General features: G+C 33.8%; 1 protein-coding gene and 1 long non-coding RNA gene across 2 annotated transcripts in view; both read right to left on the bottom strand.

Moving 5' to 3' along the window:
* Nucleotides 1-8,782, bottom strand: part of chinmo (Chronologically inappropriate morphogenesis) — a 148,578-nt gene extending 139,796 nt beyond the window's left edge. The window contains exon 1 of the mRNA XM_017611504.1: nucleotides 8,527-8,782. The gene's annotated coding sequence lies outside the window, so the exon portion shown is untranslated. The remainder of the gene's footprint in view (nucleotides 1-8,526) is intronic.
* Nucleotides 8,783-9,775: 993 nt separating this feature from the next.
* On the bottom strand, nucleotides 9,776-21,166 carry LOC108359578 (uncharacterized). The gene is made up of 2 exons (XR_001846948.1): nucleotides 20,780-21,166; nucleotides 9,776-10,091 (listed from the first exon to the last, which is right to left on the bottom strand). It is a non-coding gene; the product is annotated as an uncharacterized LOC108359578 (long non-coding RNA).
* Between the last annotated feature and the right edge of the window lie 5,178 nt (nucleotides 21,167-26,344).

Here is a 26,344-nt window from a genome sequence, read left to right as displayed (position 1 = left end):
TTCAGCAACTGCTTGCATTTTGTTTTTTTTCAAAAATTTTAGGTTTGCTATTCGATTAAGCATTTGCTATTGTTGGATGGACTTAAATCTGTATGAGGGTTCTATCACATATCTTTTTCTTCAAATTTCGACTAGAGGGCGCAACAGTGAAAATTTTCACATTTTCCTAGAAACCTATTTTCGCAATTTGGCGAACTCCAAATTGATCTTAGACCCAAGCTAGAAACCTCCCATGCTATACGCGCGTAGTAAAAAAAAAATATTTCGCGCTATTGTCGATATGTATGTCATTTAGGGCGGGGTATTGTGATTTCGAAAAAAGTTTATGACATATTCGATTTCTTCGTTCGATGCTAAGTAAAAATGGTGAACAAACTATATACCAAAAATTATGTTTGACCCTCCCAATTGTTAAAAGAAAAATCAATGTATTATAATTTTCTCTGAACGAAATTAATTTTTCATTTACAAAATTTTGTGTTTTCTTCATATTAAAGAAACTTCTTCACAAAACCAAGAAAATCGATTTTTTTGTTTGGTACGATGAAAAGTTAATTTCGACCAAAAGAGTTACAATAGAGAATGTGCAGGGATCGGAAGATTTAGTCCAGAAAAGTCAAACATTTTTTTCCAGCCTTCAAAGAAAATTGTGCCACACGTTAACGTATCAAATCTTCCACAAAAAAAAAGATCGATGTCAAAATCAATTAATCCGGTTATATTTTATTATTAAATTGATCCATTAGTATTTAGTGTGCTTTTCACTCAAAAAAAAACTTAAAAAACTTACTTTATGTGCATAAAACACATACTTTGTGGGATCACTGGGGGGCAGCAGGGGAGTTGCACCAAACTTTCTCTATGCGATTTTTTGTACCCAGGGTATTGTAAATCAAAGTAACTGAACACTTTTCTTATACTATAAACTTTTGCCGCTAAAACTGGTCCACAGCACCATAGTGTAGTGCAGTAGTGACTATAAAAATCACAATAGAGGTATTCTCGATCCGTAGCATGCCGCCAGTATTCAACGGATCGAGAATACCCCTCATGTATGTATGTAGTTTACATATGTACGTAAGCCTTTGTCAAGCTAACTACCCTACAAGAATTGTGTGAAGGAAACTAACACATTCTCATTTACCTTACTAACACATTTACAAACTTTGCGCTGGTTAAAAAGAGACAACTAAATAATGCCAGAAGTCGGAGGAAGACGGAACACAAATGTTTACATCAGATTTTTCACACTGCCCCTTAGAATTTGATAGAAGCTTGTAAGCAGCCAGTGACAGAAATCTCTATCAGTCTTGCCACTCAAATGATTTGTCAAATGATAGTCACTGTTCTTGTAGGGTACTTTATTTTTAATTTCGTATACCTCTCCCACCGCAACTACTACTAAGTTGTGCGCTTTTATACATTAAATCATGAATTCATTTAAATTAGAAAGCAACTTAAAATATATTAAAAAGGGCAACGTAACGAAAATCCAACAACGATTAAATATAAAAAGTAAAGCACATTTTTTTGGTTTTCAATAATCTACTTCTAGGAAACCTTTTGCTTCCGCAAGCATTAACATAGCAAATGGAGTGCATTGCACCGTTGTGCAGTTGCAACAGCAATAAAAAACCAAACTTTAATACTAAAAGTAATAAAGCCAGAGTTACTAATGTGTCTTGCAACACTTCATTCATTTAATGCAGCTACAATGTAGCTATGTACATAACGGTGGTCCGAAAATGCATGAGAAAAATATTCCTATTTTTTCTTTTAATTAAAAAAATATTTAGAGGTCGCTCAAAGCGCTCAAAGTTTTCCATGTATTTTAAGGTTAAATTAGTGGTGATATCACCATAACCATATAAAACAAGTGTTCCAACCAACCTTATGGCCAACACTGTACCTATTCGATTAGTGGTGCCACACCATAACGCCATAGCCATAGAGACCAATTGAATTTTGGTTTTCCGCCATAACCACAATCAGCTGATATGTGAAGTGCGAGTAAAAACGTGTTGCCATATGGTAAAAAAAATTAATGTTGTTCACAGCCAACGTTTGGGCATAAGTGTAGAATATGAATAATTTAGCTGTGAACAAACCGAAAATGTGACGCAAAAATATAAAGAAGATATTAAACGTTAAATTTCAATTTTTTGATTTTTTGAAATATTAACAACTTATGAACTACTTAATTGATTCAAAAACTTATGATATCAAAATAAAGACAATTTATTTCAGCTGATGTACATAATTTATATGCTTTTTTATATTTTTAATCTAAAAATAGATACTAAATGACGAAAAAATCGTATTTTTTCGCAAAATAACATTTTTTAACAAAATTTCATAATTAGTGCAGAATAAATTTATATTATTATAAAAGTACAACTAAGTACCTTTAATTTGATGTACTTATTTTATTATGATCTGTTGAGTTTTAAGAATTTAGTGATAAGTGAAATAAGTTCTGCGCAAATATCCTACGATATTACACATTTTCGAGTCTGGCAACACCGATATTGTTGACTACGAAAAATCAGCTCTTTATGGCTATGATACCTATAATTGTACCTATAATTATGATTATAATCGATGATAGTTAATGTGGTTACGGTTAAGGCAATGGTTATGGCTATGGCGTTATAGTATGTCACTACTAATGTAAGCTTTGTATGTGGAAAAAACAATATCAATATTTTTCGATCGGAAAGCTCTGTTTCTCTTCAGAATATAACCAATAATAATACCCAAGTATGTATTTAACCATTTTTTCATAGTAACTATATTTTATAGGTCCGCCAAAATCCCAAGAAAATGCCAGAAAATACAATGGTGGGATAAATAAAAAATCTTTAGTATTAAAAATTGGTTAAATAAACCATTGGGTATTCAGGAGGTCTCCTGAAGAGAACCAGAGTTTTCCGAACGAAAACTCTTGATTTTCAAGAATTCGATACCATTTCTACAAAAAGTTTTTTTTTGCGCATATAAAATACATGGAAAACTTAGAGCGCTTTGAGCGACCTCTAAATATTTTTTGATTTCAAAATAATTTTCCCGAGTTATAAAGTGTTATAACTTTGGAAATACTTGATGTTTGAGTCTGAAAATTTCGCAAAAACTTCCATAGGTATTAAAACAAAACAATTTTTTCAAACTTTATAACAATCTTTTGCATTCAAAAAAAATACAGTTTCAATTCTTACAAAAAAAGGGGTGGTAAAACCTTGAGTTCTATTTAAAATCAGTATTAAGAAATGTGGTTAAACTTAAATTCTTCGGAATAGTTTGTAGTTTATTGCGTGAAAATTTCAAATCGATCGATACACAAACGTCTGAGATATACCGACTTAAAATGCTATGTCATATAGCTCCTAAACAACTGATTCTTCAGATATGAGATTTTCAGGTTATATCTCCTCCATTTATGCAGCTAGGATCAACAGAAAGCTTACATTGAAAATGACAGAGATCGGGTCACTATAACCAATAGCCTTCATACAGCCGATTCTTCAGATATGGGGTTTTACTTTCAAACTCCTTCATTTGGATGGCCAAAACCGAGTATCCGATCGTTGAAATAGAAGTTTTTATGTGTGCCCCTACATTCGGCAATTAGCAAAAATTAGCTCAATTTACTGACATTAGAGTGGTACGTTAGGGTGATAAGGACTAAGATCTGAACCCGAATCTCGGTATCGAACGTAATTGTCTTGTAAAAATATTTTAGACTCGGGATGGACGGCAAACTTTTTTTTTGTGTTTGCTTGTAGGGTTGTACGGTCTATTGTATGTACATTAGGCTGCATCACTCCCCATACAAAAAAAAATCGGTACTATTTTTCCATTGGAATTATAAAATCTACTATATTTCAAGACGTCCACCAAAATATTTCGGAAAAATATTATATATAAATATTATTATATTAATTTAATTTATTTTATTATATTAATTTAAGTGAGCTGGACCGATTTGAAAATACCTCCATTAAATCTTAATATTTTTCCGAAATATTTTGGTGGACGTCTTAAAATATAGTAAATTTTGTAATCCCGGCAGAAAAACCGCAACTTTTTTTGGTGATGCAGTCTAATGTACATGCATACATACATATGTACATCCAAATTTACCTACAGAGAACTACGCAATTCCAAAAGCTATTCATAGAAGCTTTGGCATGCTCCGAAACCCCTTAACTAGGGACAATTGCAGCAATAATACATAGATGCATACATACAAACATGCATACAAGTACACTTAAGTATACATACATACATATTTATATACGAATTTATAAATGCATAAAAACTATAAATAAAAAAATCTTCCACTAGACGGAAGAAAATGATGATTACGCACTAAGGCAGCTAAGAAGAAGAAACAACGACTTATATAATTGCAGAGATTCTACATATGTACATGTGGGTATATTGTATGTATGTATGTTTAGTAAATTCATAAGTATGTACCTATATATGAATGTATGTAGCATATGATTGCATGTTTGAATGATTTTTTATGCTTGTGCATCTAATTAAATGCGGAAGACCCCCAAAAAAAGCTACGACTCAATGCATGAACAACCACAGCTACATACATACATACATACATACATACAGGCATTCACGGTGCACATTAGGGTGGTCCAAAAAAAAAAGAATTGTTCTATATAGTAAAACCTATACCTCGTTTTCTCGTTTTTTTTTCATTTCGAAATCAAAAAATATTTAGAGGTCGCTCAAAGCGCTCAAATTTTTGCAAATATTTTATATGGGAAAAAACAACTTTTCGTAAAAATGGTGTGAAATTTTTGAAAATCAATATTTTTCAATCGGAAAACTCCATTTTTCTTCAGGAGACTGCCAGTAATAATAACCAATTGTTTATTTTTTAATACTAAAGATTTTTTATTGGCCGCCTTACGGAATTTTTGGCCCCCTTATTGCATTTACAGGGGTTTTTGGGGAATCTATAAAATATAGTTACTATGAAAAAATGGTTAAATAAACAATTGGGTATTATTACTGGCAGTTTCCTAAAGAAAAACACAGTTTTGCCATTGGAAAATATTGATTCTCAAGAATTCTATAATATTTCTGCGAACAGTTGTTATTTATATTTTTTGATTTCAAAATAAAAAATATAGGTACATTTTTACGGTATAGAACAATCCTAGAGGAGAGAGCATACAATTACAGACTTTCACATGCATTGTTGGACCACCCTAATGTGCATGCATGTGGGAATGAATGTGCATATATGCATATGTATATAAATTTGTAGTTGATTGTGTGCATAGTACCTATATTATAGCATGTATATTTTTATAATAGCAATCAAATAAACGCAACAACTCACATCTGTATGTATGTAGTACTATGTACGTATGTATGTTTATATGTAGGTTTGTGGCATAGCCCCAAAATAATAAAAGTAGGTCACCGGCGCACGTTCGCGTCATATTTAGAGGCGCGCAACCTAGAAACGCACAAGCAACGAAACGCAATGACAAAACGCAGCATAGAAGCGGAGCTAGCATTTAGCTTTTACGCAGCGATAGACAGCCAGCCAGCTAGCTAGCAAATGCGCCGGCAATTACTTATGTCTATGTATGTATGTATGTATGTATGTAGGTACGACTATATCGGCTGATGGGTACTGTGATTATGATTGCATGCACAGCCAAGTTGTTGTACTATTAGGTTGTAGTAAGTGGGGTTAGCCTTATTTATTAATGTTTGTACGACTATATGTAGGTATACATACATATGTACATAGTTACATACATTTACATATGCATAGTAATATGCATGCGCTTGTTTCTATTTTGTTTAGTTGAAAAATAGTTCAGATGTGCAAGCGTTCCAAAAGTCACATATGTACATACATACATACATACATACATACGAATGACTGACTGACTGACTAACTGACAGATAATGCAATATACAGAGAATTGGAGCATTCGAAGAAGTAGAAAATGGAGCACTGGAAGTAGCAAATGCTATAATATTTTTAATAGGAATTAAGTGTGTATGTATGAGCATTAGGACGGGTCAATTTGTATGGGACATTTTTTTTTACTATGCGCGCATAGCACAGAAAGATTCTTCGTGTAATTCTAAGCAAATTTTCCGAAGAAAGTCCTACTTTGATTAACGCGGTTAGCCTAAAAAAATTTAGCCGCCCTAATGTACTTAGATACATATATGTTCATGTATGTATATGAATACCTACACATGTTCTATGTATTGTATTTATGTATGCAAATACAAGCTTAAAATGTTTAAGTAAGAATTGACATTCTGTTACTTAAGCGAGTGTCTGTCTGTATTTATTTTGTCGAGCATTGAATGTTTTCCTGTTTCGCGTGACCTTTAGATTTTTAACGATTTACATAATGTATCAAAGCAAATATCTTAAATTCATGATTCGAAATTATTTGGTTACAAAATGATAAAACAAGAAAATTTAATTTGAAGTGTGTGTTGTTTTTAAAGTCTACTTACGACAGTAAGTCTGAAGTTGTTATATATTGTTTTGGATACCTGAATTCTTATTTGGCAGATTTGCTTTTTTAAACCATTCACCTCATTATCGGGTTCTCTACTTATTTGTTTATTCACTCTATGAAATTACATTCTTACAGACTATGATTTTGGTACAAGTTAACTTAAAACTAATTATTTTCAAGTCAAAACTAAAATACCGAGTTTCAAAGATTTGAAAACCCTTCTTCTGAAAGTTTTAAGCAGAGATTTCGATCGTCGACCGTCACCAAGTGTCTTGTACGGTGTTTACCACTGACACAAACAGTCATCTCTCAAGCAAAGAGTGTTTCTCACCGTGGCATATCACTCTGTGCGATCTTTTTGTGTTTTCCGTTGTGGGTTATTTATCAACTGCTAAAATTTCCCTTACACTCAGAAAAAAGCGTCTTCTTAAAACAAGAAAACAGTACTCTTATTTTAGAGTTACCGTTTTTTCCTTAACATTACGAAAAATTTACTCAATTTGAGAGGTGTTTTATTTAATTCAAAAATAAGGCGTCGGTAAGTTGAGGAAGCAAATTTCCTCAATATACTGATTTCCTTAAATAATTTTTAATCTGTCAGTGCTGTTAAGATAAAGTTAATTGCTTTCCTGGCAAATGTCGGCTGTGGTGTCGCGTGAAGACTACTGCTTCTGGTTCGGAGATCGCAGGTTCGAGTCCGGTTGGATGTGGTTAGAGTAAGGAAACTCAATTATTTCAATTTAAATATAAATTGCAAATTGTAAAATTAATTTCATATCTGGAAAAACTCAAATACTCAAACACCATAAAATATAAATAATATTTTTTTTTTAAAATACAATTTAAAAAATTATAATAAAAATAAGTAAATAAAAAATAAAAATAAAAAATATTTAAAAAAATCCCGCTCTGGGGCTCGACCTTGCATCTCTCGACTAGCGCTCTAGAGTTTTGCTCTGTCGGCCATTGCCACTGTTTGAGCGCCACAAGCAAAATGACATACTTAAATATTCCTTTCACGGGAACGAAATGGAAAGTAAATTTTTCCTAAAAACCAAGGAATTGTGTTTTCCTTAAACTGAGTCAATTCGTTTACTCATATTAAGGCAGCCATGTCATTGGAGCCATTTCAAGGTAATATTTCCTTAGAATAATATACAATTTTCCTAGCATCAAGGAAAGATTTTTAATTTTAATTATTCTATTATAAAAAAATTTAAGTTACCAACTCTGTGAAATATTTATAAAAAAAATCAACAAACTTTCTTTAAATGTCAGCGTTTTTATTAAAATATTTTGAGCATGCAGTTGTGTAGCCCACCGAATTTAAGTATAATAAAGTGCAAGTTTGAAGTAGCTACGACTTACCGTTGATTTTTGGCAATTTTGTTTGTAAAAGGTATAGCTCGTTTTTTTTTTCATATAAAAAAATCATGGAAAAGCGGCTGACACTTGCCAAAAAACTTTAATGGGCTACATAACTGCACGCTCAAAATATTTTTTAAAATGTTTATTAAAAAAAGAGACATTTTTTGGAGTGTATTGATTTTTTCTTTAAATATTTCACCGAGCTTGGAACTTGGATTTTACGGATTTTGTGAAAGAATAAACTATATCTTTATAAAAAATAACTAAAATAAGATAACAAAAGAAATAATCAAAACAAGTCAATACTTATGTGTGCTGTCGTATAGTTATGATAATCCCTGTAGTATTGCATGTGTTTAAACTTTCTATGCACCATGCTAGACAGTATGCACCGGATCGTGAATACACCTATTGGTATTGTGTTAAGTTGGGTAAGCTTTGACATTGTTTGAGTATGCCAACGGCTTATGTATTCCTTCAATACGTTGAGTGAAGAAATATTCTGCTTTACTGGGCTTAGTCGCTGTAGTAAAGACTTGCATAGCTTATGCGAAGAATAATAATACAATTAGCCTAATATTTCACATTTTCTAAAAAAAAATAAAACAAACAATTTTTCACTTTCCAAACTTACCTGTTCAGTTTAACTGCAAGCGTTCGTTTTTATTCCGAATTCCAAATGAGTTTTCGCTTTTTCGAAAATTTAAGCGTTTTGTCCAAAATCCGTCTAATCTTTACACTTATCAGCGCACTTTCTTCGTCAAAAGTTTTTTTTTTTCAAAAATTTTCAATATCTATATTCTTAAGTTTTTTCCGTGCTTATTTTATTAGCCACTTATTTCATCGAATTCTTTAATACGTTTTTATGTTTTGTTTAATTTCTCAAATCTTGTTATTTTTGTTTTAGTATTTATGTTGCGCTTTTTGTTTTATCAAAAAACCGAAACGAAATTTTTATGCAAACTTACACACACACAAACACACAAATTACACAGAGTTCGCGGAAAAGAAGCTGCTGCTGCTGCTGTTGTTGCTGCTGCTTTAGTTGTTGTGATTTGTTGGCGATCTTTTCTTTATTATTTATTTATTTATTTCTATTTTCTGTTGTTGCTTGAATTGGTTGCAAAACTGTGTTTGCTGTTGTTGTTTTTATTGTGGTTGTTGTTGTGTTTTAGTATTGCTGCAAGTCCAAACCAATAATTTTGAATAAGTTTCCAATTTGTTTACGTTTTTTCCTCAAATTTTATTTTGCAGTTTTGTTGCTTTTTTTTGACGAGCTACTCTCCTCTCCGCGCGGTGCCTGTTCGTTACTGGCCGCTACCTTTTGGCGTTTTTTTTTCGGTTACGTTTCTGTTGTTAATACAGTGTCAAAAATTAAGTTCGTAAGTCCTACGGCGGAACTACTATTTGCGGTTTTTCGTTATGTATACACTTTAAAAAAAATTCACAACGATTTAGTTGGACGTATTTAAGCTTTTTTTACATTTCCATTAAATATTGGTATAGATAAGTTTCGCTTTTGCGCAAAAATTTACATTGATTACAAGCCGAAATTTACATTTTTTCAACTAAACATATTTTTCGTGGTATTTGTATTATCTTCACTAGTTGATAAGTAATAGCAATAGTTGTTGGTATTAAATTTTACTTTTTTGTGTTATCAAATATGTATGTAGAGTATATGTAAGTATATGCGTAAAATTATTATTTATTAAGTATAATTTCCCCATACGAAATATTTATTTGCCTACGCCACTAAAAATTTTGTGTGTAATTTACCAAAATAGTTTTTTTTTTGTTTTTTGTTTTAGATTCCTTATTCAATTGAGTTTTTGTTTTTTTTTTTCAATATTATACACTTTGCTTTTGCTTAGTTTTTTTTGTTTGTTTTGTTTTTTCGTGCCGAACACAGTTTTGCCAATTTCGCGAAAAAATATATTTCATTAAATTTACTTTAATTTTTGAAAATGTTTTTTGCGCCGAACTACTCTGAGTGCCATTATTATTCAGCTTTCAGTGCTTGTTGTTTTCAGATTTTCATAAAAGATTTTCAAGTGCGCTCGTATTATCGACATCTTGCTGCACTTCCATTTCTGTTACTTTCCGCATAAATTCTTTTCTCAGAAGTATTAATTTTTCTTAATTTAGGTCAATGTCCACAAAAATACGTATTTGTGTGTGCATTATTCAGACGCAGATCTGAAAAGAAAAAAAATTACATTTTATTGATATCTAATTACAATTCCGAACAAAATAAATAATATATGTTCTATGTATGTTTTATAGCAGGGACGCCCGCAGCGAGCTTTTACGCTGCGCGCGTCTATCAAAAAAAGGCTTTAAAAAGCTTTGTACGCCACTGCCCACACCTGTGACACCTAAAACAGTCACAAAAAAAATCGTTTTCGTATCCTACAGGGGCTTAGCCAAACTTTCTGAAGACTTGATATGGGAGCACATACAGCAAAAGCTCTCTCCAATCGCCACTGGCTTAAAATTGGCCAAGATTAAAACATGTGCCTCGGAAGAAGCTTTTTCAAGCTTACTGTACACTTTACATCAGTGATGCTCAAAATAGAGCCAGCTGAGTTTCAGATATTCTTCTGCACTTTTTCGTCCAACTGCAGAGATAATGAACTGAAGACCTCCCAAACATCTCCTTTGATACATAAGCCATTTGTAAGAAGGATTCATAAAATTTCCTTATACGATTCCTTAACGGTGGTTGTACTGAGGTTTTGGTTGCGTTTAAAGGCATCTCAGAGCCATACCTAGCCACCGCATCAGGTGCCTCGGTTCACTCGATATTAATATATCCGTCGACCTATCTAAAAGTGACGCTACGATGGCCGATTAATGCGGCACAGCATTTTCGATTTCACCACTTTGGATCCTATTGCTTTCAAAGCTGGTGGACTATCAAATATGGCTTTTCCGGAAGCAATCGTCCAAGTAGAATACGAGTTGCCTTCTTATACCATACATCTCAGCTTGCAAGAATGTGTAGTCGTTTGGCATACAAAAATACGGGCTGATCAGCAGGTCCTCCGGGTAAAGAGCGTCGCCAGCTCATTACTTCAAATTTGAGTCATCAATCTAAGTAGTTTCATATACCACCAGCGGCCGTGCCTGGCATTATTCTCTCGTTGGAAACCAAACGCCTGTTTGCAAGTATAGTAAGCCTCTAAAGTCTAGATTCTTACCCACATCCCATTTGCAATGCATTTTTGAGTGCAGAATGATGCCCAAGTATTACGTTTCGGAGGAAATATTCAAAGAAAAGACGTAAACTGTTGTCAATTCTATTGATTTTCGAATATCCAATAAGTTCTCTGGACTCTTTGCTTAAGATTCAATTGCCTTCCAGACTTTTTCTTTCAATCAAGTTTTGGCAGCAGCTTTGAGACAATCGGTAGATATGTTTTTAACTGATGGAAGTCCCACTGATGGTCAACATCAAGCTTTTTGTGAGTTTGTTTGGTTTGTTCTTTAGGGAGGGCGGCTTCTTTGAGCTCCTCCCGGAAGTATCTAGATGGCTTTGTTTAAACAAAAAAACTATGAACACAGTTAACTTTGTTTTATGATTTTAAATCATCGTTTCTCATTTCTGAGCCAAATACTATCTCCTCGATGTGGGATTGACGTGCCTTGGGTCTATGAATCTCTGTTTAGTCCAAACGTTGGCGAGAACATTTGCCTCTTGATTGTCCCTGAATTTACTACTTGCTTCCACCCAATTAAAGTAAACTGAACTTCTAGATGCGATGAGTGTTAAGAGCTGAAAGCATTGCTGTGGTGCAGCTTTGCATTAACCTCGCGTGCGAGTAGCGCTGTAGAAGTGGCATGAGTCTCAGCTTGGGCGTCAACTACCAGAGTTGGTTTTCTTTAGGAATAATATCTTTAGAGCAAGCTCTTGTTCTGTGACCCTTAGAGTGGACGGGGGTACTAGTTTCTTGGGCTCAATTGAGATGAGTGCAGTTGTAAGCAGTATATCCTCTTTATTCATTACTATGTGAAAAGGAGGCAGGTCTAGAGTACCTCCAGAGCTGCGGTGTGTTTGAATTCCCGAGTTTGGCATGCGTGGACTTTAATTCTCTTTTCATCCATGGTATAACTAAATTTTTAATTTAGGTTTCTTTAGACTGTGGTTCCTCCCCATTAGCTTTTCCTCCCCATTAGAGACCCTGGGTTTTTGAATATCTTATTTAGATACTGATCCCGGGCAGGTCTAGAAGAGCCTCGATAGCCGCGGTGGGTGTTGTTCTCACTGCCTTCGGTGCTACCCTTTCAGACTTTATTTCTGTTTACTTTTACCAACCGAGCGCGGCTTATTTTAGGGCGATTTTGTGCATCCGGCTTGACAGCATAGGTTTCATTGATGCGCCAAATTCATCTCCATTCCGGCAGGTCAGCAGGTCCATATAGACAGGATCCAACCTTTGAAACAACTTTATTTGGGTAGAGATTCCATGAATACTTAGTTGGCTTCTTCAGATAAGTATTATTTTCTCATTGAAGAAATAATGCTGGCAGTTACTGCCTTTCCTTTTTTCTGGAGACTGACTATGCTAGTCTTGTTGGCGTTGACATTCAACCCATTTTGACTCTTACATTTGACGACTATGCTCAATTCCACGTGGGTACCGTTATACTCTATTAAAAAACGAGAAATGCTTTAATATTTATAAAAATATTTTACATAAGAGAAAAGTAGTTACGCTTCTATTAAATAGTAGTTGATCGTACAATAGATCACTTTTCGAAAATGTTGCCCTTGGACAATTTACACAATTTTAATGAAATTTTCTTGCCCACTCATCGCGATTTGGTTTTTCATATTCATTTATTGACCTTTTTTGCATCAATCCTCACTGCTTTCATATAGTGTAGCTCTTCACTTTAATTTTTACTTTACCCAAACTTGGTGCCAACCAAATCAGAACCATTTGCCATTGCATCCTCACACCACTATGTAAGAGTGCTATAGATTTTTTTTTTAATTATGCAAAACTGCATCTAAAATAAACAATGAATACACAAAACGCCTTAACTTTAAATGCGCGTGTACACACAAACTTGTATATGCAACCCTCCATGGCAAGCAATTTGCAGGCCGGTTGCCGACAAAAAGGGTTAGTTTTTCCCATTCAGCTGAGTGAACTGCACTCAGTCGCTAGATATACGCTCGTGCATAATAAATGTCCTTTTATGAATATTGCAGCCCGGCACAGTTGCAGCTTATTGCAGGCGCATTCGATGCGCTTCAACTGCTCAGAGACTTTGAGCAGGGTGGCGCCGAGACGAGCCGCGCCGCGCCGCGCTGCGTCGCTGTGTTGCCGACGACCCACTGTCAAGCGAGCGCATTGCATATACAATTATACATATGTACATATGTTCATACATACATAGATACCGAAGATTTGCTCGTAGAGCACTTTTGCGCGAGCACGTTTCGCTCACACTGTGCAATCAGAATACATTTTATAAGCAGAAATGTCCTTTCATGTTTCCTGCGCGCGTTTTGTTCTGTTTGGCTAGTAGACTACATATTTAAGTATTTGTTGTTGATTGCTGTTGTTTTTGTTGTTTGTTGCTGGCGCTTGTATAATGCAGATGCGCGCATTAATTTACATGAAAATTGTTTTTTTTTTTAACTATTCATTCCTTCTTCTGGCTTTTTTTTTTATTTGTCGAATTCTCTATGTACATATTTGTATTCACCAGCCATGCTAGCGGGCAAAATCTGTGCAGTTGCAATGCGACTTGGCAAGTTTGCAGCAAATGTTTGCCGTAGTGCTGCTACATACATATCTACATACATACGTATGTACATGCATCTAACGATTGCTGCATAATGGGTGAGGCAAATAGCGAAATTTCGAAAAGGGGTGAACCTTCTTCGCAGAGTGCCGCGGCGCAGTGCGGCGAGTTTTGTACACACAGCCAACCCCCTTTTTTCTTCTTCCGCTTCCTTTCGTGTTTTCTGGACTCTCTGCTCCTAGCGTTCTGTTGCTGCTTCTTCTTCCTTTATACTTTCATGCAACTTCTGCATACACACAAACGCGCATACTCATACACACACTTGCCCGCATAATAAAAGTAAGTACACCATTTCTGTTCTGCTGCATACACACTTTGCTTTGGCAGCAGCGCAGGCGAATTTCATTTTCGTTTGCACATTCATTCGTTTCCTCCCTTTAAGCTTCTACTTCGTTTGGTTATCCTGCCTTTTTGGTGCTGTGCGCACAGTTCTATAGTTGCTGCATTTTTTCCATTTTTGTTCTTTAATTTTGCTTTCACGCCACTTTTCTACGGAATTTTCACTCTACACGAAATTTTCAGTGCATATTTTTGGGGTTGCGGGTGGGAGTTGGGGGTGGAAAAGCATGAGTAGTTGGGCGTTTATGGCAGTACTTTTTTTTGTTGTTGATTTAGTGCTTACAAAATTATCGATTTTTATTGTAAAATATTTGTTTTCATCAGCGAACGAAAATAACAGTAATTGATGAAAACTGTCATTGAAAAATTCACTATGAAGGAAATGTTCTACAACTAAGTGATACATACCGATCGATTTCTTTTTTCATCGAGAATCAAATTTAAAAAAAAAAAATTTATTTGAAATTTTTATGCAAAATTAAAAAAAATACAATTATTACTACTTTATAAATCCAAAATAACAATTATTTTTTATTTTTATCTAAATAATATGCAAATAACAGTTATTTTTGATTTTTATATTATATGTCTTAGATATCAGTTATGGAAGACTTTTACTTATAAATCTGCAAATAACAGTTATTTTTAATTTTTAAATTATATGTCTTAGATAACAGTTATCGCAGACTTTTATTTATAAAAGTCATCAATAAAAATCAGTCAGTGACTTTTATTTTTTAAGTCATATAAAAAAAAATATTATAATATATAATACACATTAAACAAAAAAAGACAAATGGTAAAAACTGGTGAAAATATGTGCCTATTAATTTTCACATGACTGTATTTTGAGTATATGGTAGTATAAGTGGCGTTTGAGTAGTGCGCGAGTCTAAATGACAAAGTACTTTCGATAGCATCTTCATGTTTCGTTTTCTTGGCACTGTGGCACTTTCTCAACAATTGCAAAAACAAAATAAAAAACGTAAAACGTTAAACTAACAAATTCCGAAGTCCCGAGACACGGTGTGAATACCCCTTATTCATTTTGGGGGAGTTTTTCTTCAACTAAATATATCACCTTAACAAACCACTTACTACTTAAGAGTTTTTAAGATATTTACTGCGTAGAAATAAGTTTAACACCTTCTTAATAACTTTTTAAATAGAAGCCGTCGGGGTCTTCATTTCTAGAATGTGGATACAGCCACCCAACACACATCATACTCCGTTTTTTTTTTAAAGATTGCAATCTATATGTGTATCTCCAAAGGAAAAGTACAGATAGTTGTCAACTTTTCTCAAAATTTGGAGATTCACAGGCTAGAGAAAATTGTATTTGATGTTTGTTGGGCCACTTTTACAGAGAAAAGTCCGAAATCGCGATATGTGCTAAAGATGTTACGAATATTTGAATCTGCAATCGCTTATGCCAATTATTTGCATTATTGTAAACATTCGTATTGGCATTCGCATTTGCATCAGGTCGATATAATAATGATATAATAAATGGTCGCACGCAACTGTACATACAGTACCGGTCATATCTATAGCTCGCCATTTCAAAGTAATATTGTGTGCCACTTATTATTTATTTTTAAGAATTTTCAATTAAAATACAGTTCATTCCCATTTATCCCATTGGCTTCCATATAATGAATAAACTCAATTTATTTGTATATGGATGAAAACCGCAACACCTTTAGCGAAAAAAATTCTAAAAAATCAACGGTAACTTTTAGCCACTTGAAACTTGCACATTATCAGACTAGAATTGAAGGGGCTAAAAAACTGTGTACTCAAAAAAATTGTAACACTTCCCAGACAAAAAATTGAAATTAAGGTGAAAATTTGTTGCACTTTTTTGTAGTTTTCTACAAATTGTTACATTTGGGTTTATATGGGGTTTGTCTGAGAATGAACTGTATTTTAATTCAAAATTCTTAAAAATAAATAAATAGATAGGCTATAGATATGACCGATACTGTATGTACATACTAGTTTTTTTCAAACATGCGAATAACTGGAGTCACTATTTAACAGCCGATTTCACTAGCAATTTAAATGGAAAATTATTTTTTATTTTCGGTCAATTTGCATATAAAATTCAAAAAATTAAAATCATTTTTCACTTAACGTGCTTTCGTGAAATTGACTGTAGCAGAAATAATACTAAATGTGTAATTTTCTTATTCGTCCACAACTATTATTTTTATTACAGTATTTCTCGATTATAAGCACTCGGATATACCCAAGCATTCCATGCTGGGAAAATTTCAGGTCAACTTTTGTCATAAAAAAAATAGTATATTTAAGTTCATATGTATGGACTTACATATAAGCACCGAAAAATTTATAAAATTACAATTTTTAGGCACTTAAACGCTGTTGTTTTTTCTTTGATCCCTAAATATTTTTATAATTGAGTACTTTCAAAGTTGTTGTAGTTAAGAAGTCAAAAATATTGATTCTATATAACGCATCTAATGTTGCGCGCCTAATTCATAAAGTGAAGTAATTTTTTACCTATGGAACCACTTTTAAATACTTAACTGAATGCATAATTTTGAAAGAAAAGTTTTAATTAACTAAACTACAAAAAATGTCGAACATTTTATCTATTTATCAAAATGCGAAATCCAAAGTATACTTTCCCGTGTTAACAGCCAGAAAATCCTTTTTGCAGATTTGCAGAAATCACTTTCGGAAATAAAAATTGCAATTTGCTGCAAGTGCTGTCAAATCAATCAAGTGTTGCCGTGTGACGCGTTTTTTTGGCGAATTTGTAAAAAACTATGAAAATGTTGAATAAAATATGAAAATATGTGTAATTAATTTATTCTACTGTGACTGTTTTGTTTACATTTTAGCAGGTTTAGCAAATTTTTCAGGCCATTAATTTTGTTATAAAGGCCTGTATGCAGCTCTCAAGAGCAAAAACTCCATATAAAATGACGTACAAGAAATGGCTAAGAAATTTTCTTGAGTCAAAATTCCTTAAGGCAGTACGCAGTTCTTAAGAAATTTACTACGCTTTCTACTACGGTTTTCTAAATTTTTTGTGAAAAAAGAGCACAAGGCAACCCAGGTTTGCAACAGAAATATTTGCCCGTTCCATTATTTCTTGAGGAAAGAGTGAGGCAACAGGCTGTGAGGTATAAAAAATGTCAAAATTCCATGGACACACACGCGAAATAATGGCAATTTTTTCTTGACCGTTTTCTTGAGAGCTGCATACAGGGCTTAAGCATAAAAATGTCTGGTAACATAGTTGAAAGTGGGCTTATCTGCACTCACCGTGTAAACAGACAAAAAGTAGTATTGGAAAGTTTGATTTTCAGAAATAAAAAGTGCTTTCGAAAGGTTTAACTGCTCCTGCAATCTCTTTTGGAAATTCTTAAGTTTGACAGACTTTTGTAAAGGCCTTGCACTTGCCCCGTCTAACAGCTACTTTATGATTTGAGCTGTAATAGTTCCGATTGGCAATGTTTGTATTAATAGCATGCAGTCCTCGAAAGAAGGGTCAAAGTTCTTCTATAATAGGAATTGTAACAAAAACTGTTATACTTTCATTTGTCTCAGAAACGAATTGTATTTCTAATAAGTACGTCTATTTTTTTTCTTTTTATTGATGGTTAGATAAATACACAATAAATATGTAAACTTTTACTTTTTTTTGTGCAAAAAAATCCAGCGGTTTTATTTGTTTATGTCCAGATAGGTATTTCATTCAAATGTCCAGGTCGATTCCAATTTGGATCTGGCAACCCTAATGGTCTGTGTCTATACCCATCAAGACATAAATAGACAAACATAAGAACCTAAAATTTTTCGCTATCTCCAAATGGTTTCTAAGTTTCTATGGCAGTCGTTTTATAGCAGGAATGTAATCGGAGGTTAGGCTCAACATTCGAAAAACAACTGTTACTTATTAGCACAGGCCTCTTCGATTTTACTCAGACCAGGAATCGAAACTGGGTCCCACTAAGTTCATCTCTATACTCGGCTATCAGGTCCGCCTCAACAATTTCTGAGAGGAAATTTTGTCTTTACTTTATTTGCATAAAAGGAATAGAATGACATGTCCTATGTATAAAATGTTTGAAAAATTATACCTGGAGAGCACAAAATTGAATAGTGTAAAAAAAATTTAATTTAAACGCCTTATGTGTATAAAAATATACCGTTTAAATCATTTTTATTTTAGGCTTGAAGAAAAATTTATCTTTTTGCTTATAATTGAGTTTTATATCAAAAATTCAACTTCTGAAGTGATCTTTAAAAAAAGTGAAGTTTAAAAAAATATGTATGTATACATTTTTTCAAATCCAAATTTAATAACAAAATTAATTAATTTGCCCCAAAAACGACGATTTACTAATTTAAAATAACTCAAATTCGTGCTTTTTTTAATATTGCTTAAGCTTATATTATATGCTTCGTCGTTTAGACGAACAATACCATTAAATTGTTGGGGAAAAAAACACAATACCAAACCCGTGGTTAACGGAAACTGTATTTTTTGACAAGAAACCGAAAATGCTTTATCCGAAAGCTCAACATACATATCTAATGTACGACCACTGTATGATGCATCAAATTTACTGATTTGCACATCACTATTTTAACGTAAACTTAAAAAAAAAAATTGCTTTGCCTTATTTGAATAATATACATAGGTACATACCTACTGTTGGCAGAAATAATAGATTCGCCTTATTTATATTACCAGTTTGGCTATATTGGCTTTGTTTTAGTTAAAGCTTAATGTTTTCTTATAAAAGTCTAGCTAGTTTACACAACACAGGCCATCTAAATCCGCATTTCAAACTTTGTACAAAAATTTAAAACTTTTAATTCAGAAAACTTTTTATTTAGAAAAAAATCTTCGTATGTATGCAGCGCATTAAATTTTAGTACAATAAAGTGCAATTTCAAGTGGCTACAAAATACTGTAGATTTGTAATATTTTTTTTTTCTTTTTGGTAATTATCTAGTTGGGCTTTCAACACCCAACATTTTTTGTTAATAACATTTGATCGGGTAAAAAAAGTTAATTTCCGCTTTCGGATTCTTGTTATTGGGGACCAAACGCGTCTAATGGTACCCCCTTTCCAAAATTTTGACCAATTTTGGGGGTTGAAGGCCCACCTAGATAATTACCATCTTTTTTTGCTTACGGTATTACGTACTTTATTCCATACAAAATACCTATGTATGTATTTACATAAGTTCGATTTTATTTTTATATAGAAGAAATGCCTCCGTCAAAAAAACAAATCGTAAAAAATTTACGGTATTTGTTAGCCACTTGACACTCGCACTTTATTATAATAAAAACAAAACTAGGTACATACCTATCAATTTGTTTTTTTTTTTTTCATTCTGAATAAAAACTTTGAATTTTTGGTTAAAAGTTTTGCATTTTTATAAATTTTGTATAAAGTTGCATAACTAGCTGGACTTTTATAAAAAATTATAAAAAATTAGATAAACCTAAGAAATACCTACAGCCAAAACTGGGCAAAATAGGCGATTCTATTATTTCTGCCGCCAGTGTACCTCTGCATGTTGCACCTGTGCGGATTGCGCTTTTTAATAATCATCATACAATATCGCCTACTTTCGACGGTGCTTAGGTATATCCGAGAAATACTGCGTTTCTTTAATTTTATCATTCATCCTTCAATGTTATTGCATTTCGTAATTTCTCTATTTAGTTATTTTTATTTTTATTTATTTTTTTTTGCATTTTCCCTTGTGTTATTTAATTGTATGTTACCTATGCATTATTATTATTTAATCTATTATGTACATACATACATATGTACACAGATATATGTACGTATGTGTATGTATTCACATTTTCATCACATTTCATTCTCAAGTGTTTGAGGCGCGCTTTTATCTGTGGCACGAATACGACGACACCCACACAAACAACGACAACGACACAACATACACACACAAACTCGTTATCACTTCAAAGCGAACACACCTCTATATTTCCATAAAATATCCACTGTTCTGTCATTTCAATAAACAAAACATAAAAATATGGGCGCTTTTCTTTGATAAGAATACACTTCTTTTTCCCACAAGTTGAAGGATTTAAAAATTATTATTTTCAGAATTTTAAATCAACGAAGCAGTTTCTGCACAAATTTCCAATTAAACTTTTATCACTGTGCAATAAGTAGTGTGTGTCTACTTCTCAAAAAACTCCACAGTTCTTCGCACGAAAAAATAAATTAAATGCACTGCAAATTTTTCGTGCGCCGTTTTTTTGTCGCAAGCGCATTTCCCCACTTTGCATTTAGCACTGAATTTGAATTTGCCACTCACTGACTAGCTGCTTGTTGTGTCTTTGCTGTGAGTTCTTTTGCCATTGTTGTTTGCTGCCACCGCGCAGTCAGCACATATGCCGTGTGTGCTTTTTTTTTGACTGCGGCAAGAAATAAAATAAAAAAATTATTTTGTGCAATTTTACTTTTTTTACATATGTACTTCTTATTCCAGTAAATTCGTGGTTAATTGCACATATTTGCACCAACAAAATTTTTTTTTTTTTTTGTAGAAAAAATTTTAATGAAATATAGAAAAATAATATTCGTAGTAATAACTAAATAACACACACAGTATTTGGAACAGAAAAATTCGCTTGATAATTAAAAAAAAAAACAGCTTAAGTATTTTCAATTAATTTTAATAAAAAATCACTTCCGTACTTTGAATTTATTTCGCTGCTACTTCACTTGCGCGCTGCCTTGTCGTTTCGTCTGCTTGCTGCACTGCTGCTGATTCACTTAATTTTTCAGTTCAGCATAAAAACTTGAGATTGTGCATTGCACTCCATGCATTTTACACAAAATTTTTATGTTTTCAATCTTAGTTTATTTTTATGCTGTTTTTTTTCTCGTCCGATAACACTGGACATTCAAGTTCGAAATCTTTAATTCAATTCGCTTTGATTTTTACCGCGAATCATCGTTTCCGCTTTTATGGCTTTAATTTGTGTGAGAACAGAAAAATTGTGTGCCGTTTTATTTGCTATTTTTCTTCCATGTATTTTTGTGTTAGAAAATTGTTTTTTTTTTATTGTAAACGCGTTTTATAAAATTTCTTTAAATAAAATGTTTACTGTTTGTGTTTTTTGTTGTATTTAATAAACTTTGAGTTTTTTTTTTTGTTGTGTAAAAATTTGTTAGAAGAAAAACGTTACGAGACGAGTGCGCACACACTTGCTGCGAGCGAGCACCTCCGAAACCTGGGGCCGAATTAGACGAACAGAATTTCATAAATTGCGTTTTGGCCCATCAACCAGCGCAAAAGCCTTGCGTGCAAACCAACAAACATCCATCGCGGTCGACGTCGACAGCAAAGCTGCTCACCGCAAGCGAAACAACCACCGCTTGATAGCACACATGCAAGCGAACACACACGAAAAGAGAGCGAGCGACGAATTGCAGAGGAAAAGCATTGTCCAAAGCGCTGCCACTGACACTGACAGCGACGCTGTACCGCGCTGCGACAAAAGCGGTTGTAAAGCGCACTAGCAGCTAACAGCAAAAGCAGCCAGTGAGCAAGAATATCAGGAAGCATAAATGCGGCGCACATAGTCACACACACACACACACACGCAGTTTGCGCTCACGTATGCGAGTAGCTAAAAATACTCGACAGCACAATTGCACACTCGAACAGCGCAGTAATTCTATACAGTGTTGCCAGGATTTGTAATTAAAAAAGCTAAATGACCCAAAACAAGGTTAAAAAAGGCCAGCAAACAAAGAAAAATGTAAAACAAACAACAAAAATGTAAATATTTCGACAAACAAAGTACTTACGATCATACATTACAATACGATTACAATCGTGAATGTTTCAATTGGAGCGCGCAAACCGTATATATACGCAAATGAAGCAAACTAAACGGCGAAATCGATTTCTATTTGACAAACTGTTTAACTCGGCACCGGTGCTTCAAAGCATACCTTCACCGATCCAAACACGAACCGGAACCCATAAGCGCAGGCCCGTTGAAACGGCGGGGAGGGGGTAAAGGGAAGAATCCCCCGGTATCGGGCTTTTTAAAGAGCCTGAAATATCAGTAGCATAGCTTTTAATTATTTTTTTACAATGTAATTGGTCTTTTGTTATAGGCTTTTACTATAATTATATTCCGATTCCTGCTGATTGTTTCTGACTCTATACTTTAAAGAAAATTACCACGTGCTGTTAAATTAATGCAATTGATTTTTCATTCCGGGCACCGAGTTTTCTCTCGACGGCCCTGCATATTCGATTACCATGGAGGATATGTAATATAAGACGTCTTTTTTGAGTGTATGCGATTTGACAGCACCAGATGCAAACTTCTCAACACATCTGGCGAGAGTTTCAGGCCTGAGTCACTCGTGGAGGCTATGCTACAAAGCAGCGAAAAATGGTCGGCAGCATGTGTCACAATACCCGAGGCGACGAAGGGGCTAAGGACGCCAAGACGTTCCCACGACAGTCGAATGGCTAAGGCATAGCAGCGGCGACTAACTAGCTATCTCCCTCATGATATCGTTCCCGTGGGGTGTGGAGTTCTAAGCAATAACATGATTTTCCTGGTTTTATAGGGACACTTGAGAGCCCCTGTAAAAACAGTTAAAGTATAAACAGAACGAGTTCGCTGAGTACATTTCATCGGACGGAGTGATGCCGCCGGGTGATATTCGCTTAACATTTCGTCAAGTAAAAATTAACCGGAACAATAATTTAGTGCTACTACTTACAAATATTGTAGAGGATTGTCCTTAAAAAAATACTAATTTGAAAATAAGAAAAGGCTAGACGACAAAGAAAAAGCCAGATCTAGCCCACGAGCTGGCAACACTGATTGCATAGTAAAGCAAGAATATTTGTAGTGGTGTGTTTTTCAGTTTGTTTTTTTTTTTGGTTGTTGGAGTGGGTTGGGAAGGGGACCCAATCAGCAGCAAAAGCAATGTATGCAAAAAACAGCAAGTGGTCACAGCGCGAAAAGACAGCAGAGTAAAATGCAAAGAATGGCTGTTGAAGAATGACTGGTACTGAGAGAGACAGCGCACTGAGTGAAGCAGGCGCACATACCAGATATTTACTGCCAGCAGAAAACTTATAAAAAAAATTATAAGTTCTCTGCTGTACCAAACAGTGGAGGTTCTAGTTCGCTATTCAATTGTTACAGTGGGTAATAATGAGTGCAGCCATTGATATACGTATTTTTTGCCTACGAGAATACCAACCTGTGCGAGCCCAAATATTCGATCCGAATCTCACCTATTCTGATAATATTTTTTTATGTCCAAAACCTATTCCAACTCTTTCTCCGATTTGTGCGTACAGTGTAAGATTTGGCCAATCTAGCTACTTTTTATTCTGTAATTTGAAAACTATTGAAGATAGATTAATGAAACTTTTCATAAGATACGTTATAAGATAAGCTTTTCACAAAAAAAAAAAAATGTCATTTAGAGGTACTGTCCTGCCAACGTATAATAAATGTAATTTTTAAAATGAAAAAAGCTGAAATATTTAACTAACTACAAAAGTTAAAATACCAAAAGTTTATATTTAGAATTTCTTTGTAGCAAGGAGCTATAAAATGACGCGAATTGACTTAAAAATTGTTGTTTTTTTACTTACAGGCGTGACAAATATCGATAAAAGAAGTCAAGTTGGTTGGGTTGGAGAAATTCCGTTATACATAAGTTCAATATTTCTTGCTCTATTTACAAAACTGAAAATGCAATTGAATTACTCGAGAAAAATAAAATTATATTAGGCCTGAAAAAAGAAAATTTCATCAAACCAGCACTTTGTGGTGTATAAGTCTAAGAAGAGTGGCGAATAAACACAGATACACATTTTATCGACTAATCGCGGATAACGAGTTTGACTGTCTAACGAAAAAAATAAATTTCTAAAATAAATTTAGGTTAACATCGTTTAACATAAAATACTTAGTCCTAGTTTACTAAAATCCCTCAGTCCTCGTTTACTAAAATCCCAAAAATGTATATTCATTAAAAGGAACGTATCTAAAAAAAATAAGACCAAAATGGTATTTTAAAAGCCCTTAACAGGATTGATGGTTTTTTGTTTGTTTTGAGTTATGGCTGTTTTTTCACATATACATAAATCAATAAAAAAAAAAACATACATTTTATGCATCTTCAAGCATAGCCTGAGCGAAAGGCGCTTTCAGCGAAAAAATTTCTTTAAATACAAATTTAAATTTTTCGAATAATCCCAACATTTAACAATCATTTTTTTACGCAAATCCCTACGAGCACCAACACTATTTCAAACGTCAATATAGGAAAAATAATACAATATCCCTACTCCGTGAACGTTTGAAAACTGAGAGCGTTTTGCAGAGCATAGAGTGCTTTACGGATCTATACTGTATCAGTGACAAATTTTTGTTACATTTTTGTTACGGGAAAATATATGAAAAAGATTCCATTTTCCAGTTACAAAAGTTTAGTCACCGATACAGAATTGAGCTGTTAGTGTTATAGTACGGTGGCAGGGCGTATTTGCACCGCGTAAATTTAAGTTTTCAAATTCGTAAGTACATAGTACGAATACTTCTTACAAATATTCTTACTTCAAACAAATATTCACCGTTAGGCAAACGACATAACCATTTCATCCTTAGCCTAGGGTGAATCATCGGAAATAGCGCGCCAAACTTTGATATAAAAACCGTCCGAGAAGTTCTATAAAAAAGAAAATTGGTAAAACTTATAGTAAAATTGACACCGACTTTGAATTTTTATTTAAATTACTGAACAGACTGTGTACTAGTAAATTTTTCTAATTTAAACTTTTTCCGGAAAAACTAATGGCTCATTTCCAACGGGAGCTTAACTGCAGTTAAGAGCTCAGGTTAGTTCCATGAATTTAGCTTTTTTACTTTCGTTTTCTTATACTTAATATCAGCAGCTATCCCCTTCGAGTCGTAATGTCTCTTTTCCTATAGGTATGAACTGCAGTTAAGGCTTGGTGAAAATCAAGTATTAGTTGCAATATTGCGATGGAATTATTTCACGTATTTTATACGCACATCTACCACTTTGTCATTGTGCAGCACAACATTTTCGTTCCCAGCAAACTGGCTTCTGTCTTTTCGCTTTATTCGCGCTTTGCAAAGTTGTTTCGTGTGCTTTTTGGTTTTTTCGCCTACTAAGTATTTTGGTGCTCAGCTGTAGGCATTATTTCTGCTTTCGACCTGCACGCTCTGCAGTGCTTGAGCAGTGCAGAGAGCGTTGTGGCTAGCTCTCTGTAAAACCAAATGGATTTTTTTATTTTTTCTGATGGTTGCTGCGTCAGCGTCGTCAGTGCTGCTTCTTGTACGCGGTGTGGTTGCGCGCTCGGTTGCATCATGTTGCATGCAGCACTGCCTTTGCTCTTTCAATTGAGGGGTGTTCAATGGTTTTGTTGTTGGTAAACCGTTGGGGTTGTAAAGCGAAATAGTAAATGTTTAGGGGTATCCTCTGGCATTTAACTATCCAAATTTGCATTTGGGAAAAATGTTAATATACATATATTATAAGTTTTATATGAAAAGCTGGGTTTTTCGTAAGTATGGACATTAGGATGCCCCTCGAACAAAAGTTGTAAATTTTGCAAGAATTTTTTGTATACCTTTTTTAGGGCTCTGTCATTCTACGAGTTACTAGTGGAATTATGGGTCGGAAAATTTTTGGGATATAAATGGGTTAACTTCTCATTAACAGATATAGTAGGCATTTTACCGGACATTTTAAAACTGGAAGGTTTTATTACCAAAATTCGTATAACCGCCATTCTAGCCACAATGGAAACGTTGCCAAGCAGTTAAGCTATGATTTTTTGATGAAACTCTGGCAGGCATCGTAACGGCTATGATCTTTAAAATAAAATTCATAATTTAACTGTTAAAAATTGCATTTCTATTTTTCCAATGAAACTAAACCATGATTTTATGATTTTTGTTTTTCGATCGATGTTTATGGATTTGTATTTTTTCGATCAAGTCTTGATTTTTATTTTTAGTTTATTTTATATCAATATTATTTTCAGATTTAATTTTTTAAATCATAAAAGATTTAAATCGGCGATAAAAACTCGGTCTCCATTGTAACAGCTAAAATGTTCGAAAAGAAGTCTAAAATAATTTAAAATCAAAGCTAACTTTAGGTAAATTTGTGTGGGTATGTGGCAGAAAAATATATGTAGTCTTTTTATATAGGGACGTGCGCAGACGTACTTCTACATTG

Source organism: Rhagoletis zephyria, unplaced genomic scaffold, assembly GCF_001687245.7.
Source record: "Rhagoletis zephyria isolate East Lansing unplaced genomic scaffold, Rhagoletis_zephyria_1.1 Rzeph_scaffold_00414, whole genome shotgun sequence".
NCBI lineage: Eukaryota > Metazoa > Arthropoda > Insecta > Diptera > Tephritidae > Rhagoletis > Rhagoletis zephyria.
Note: the sequence above shows the minus strand (reverse complement) of the source record. Positions and strands in the feature narration are given on the sequence as shown.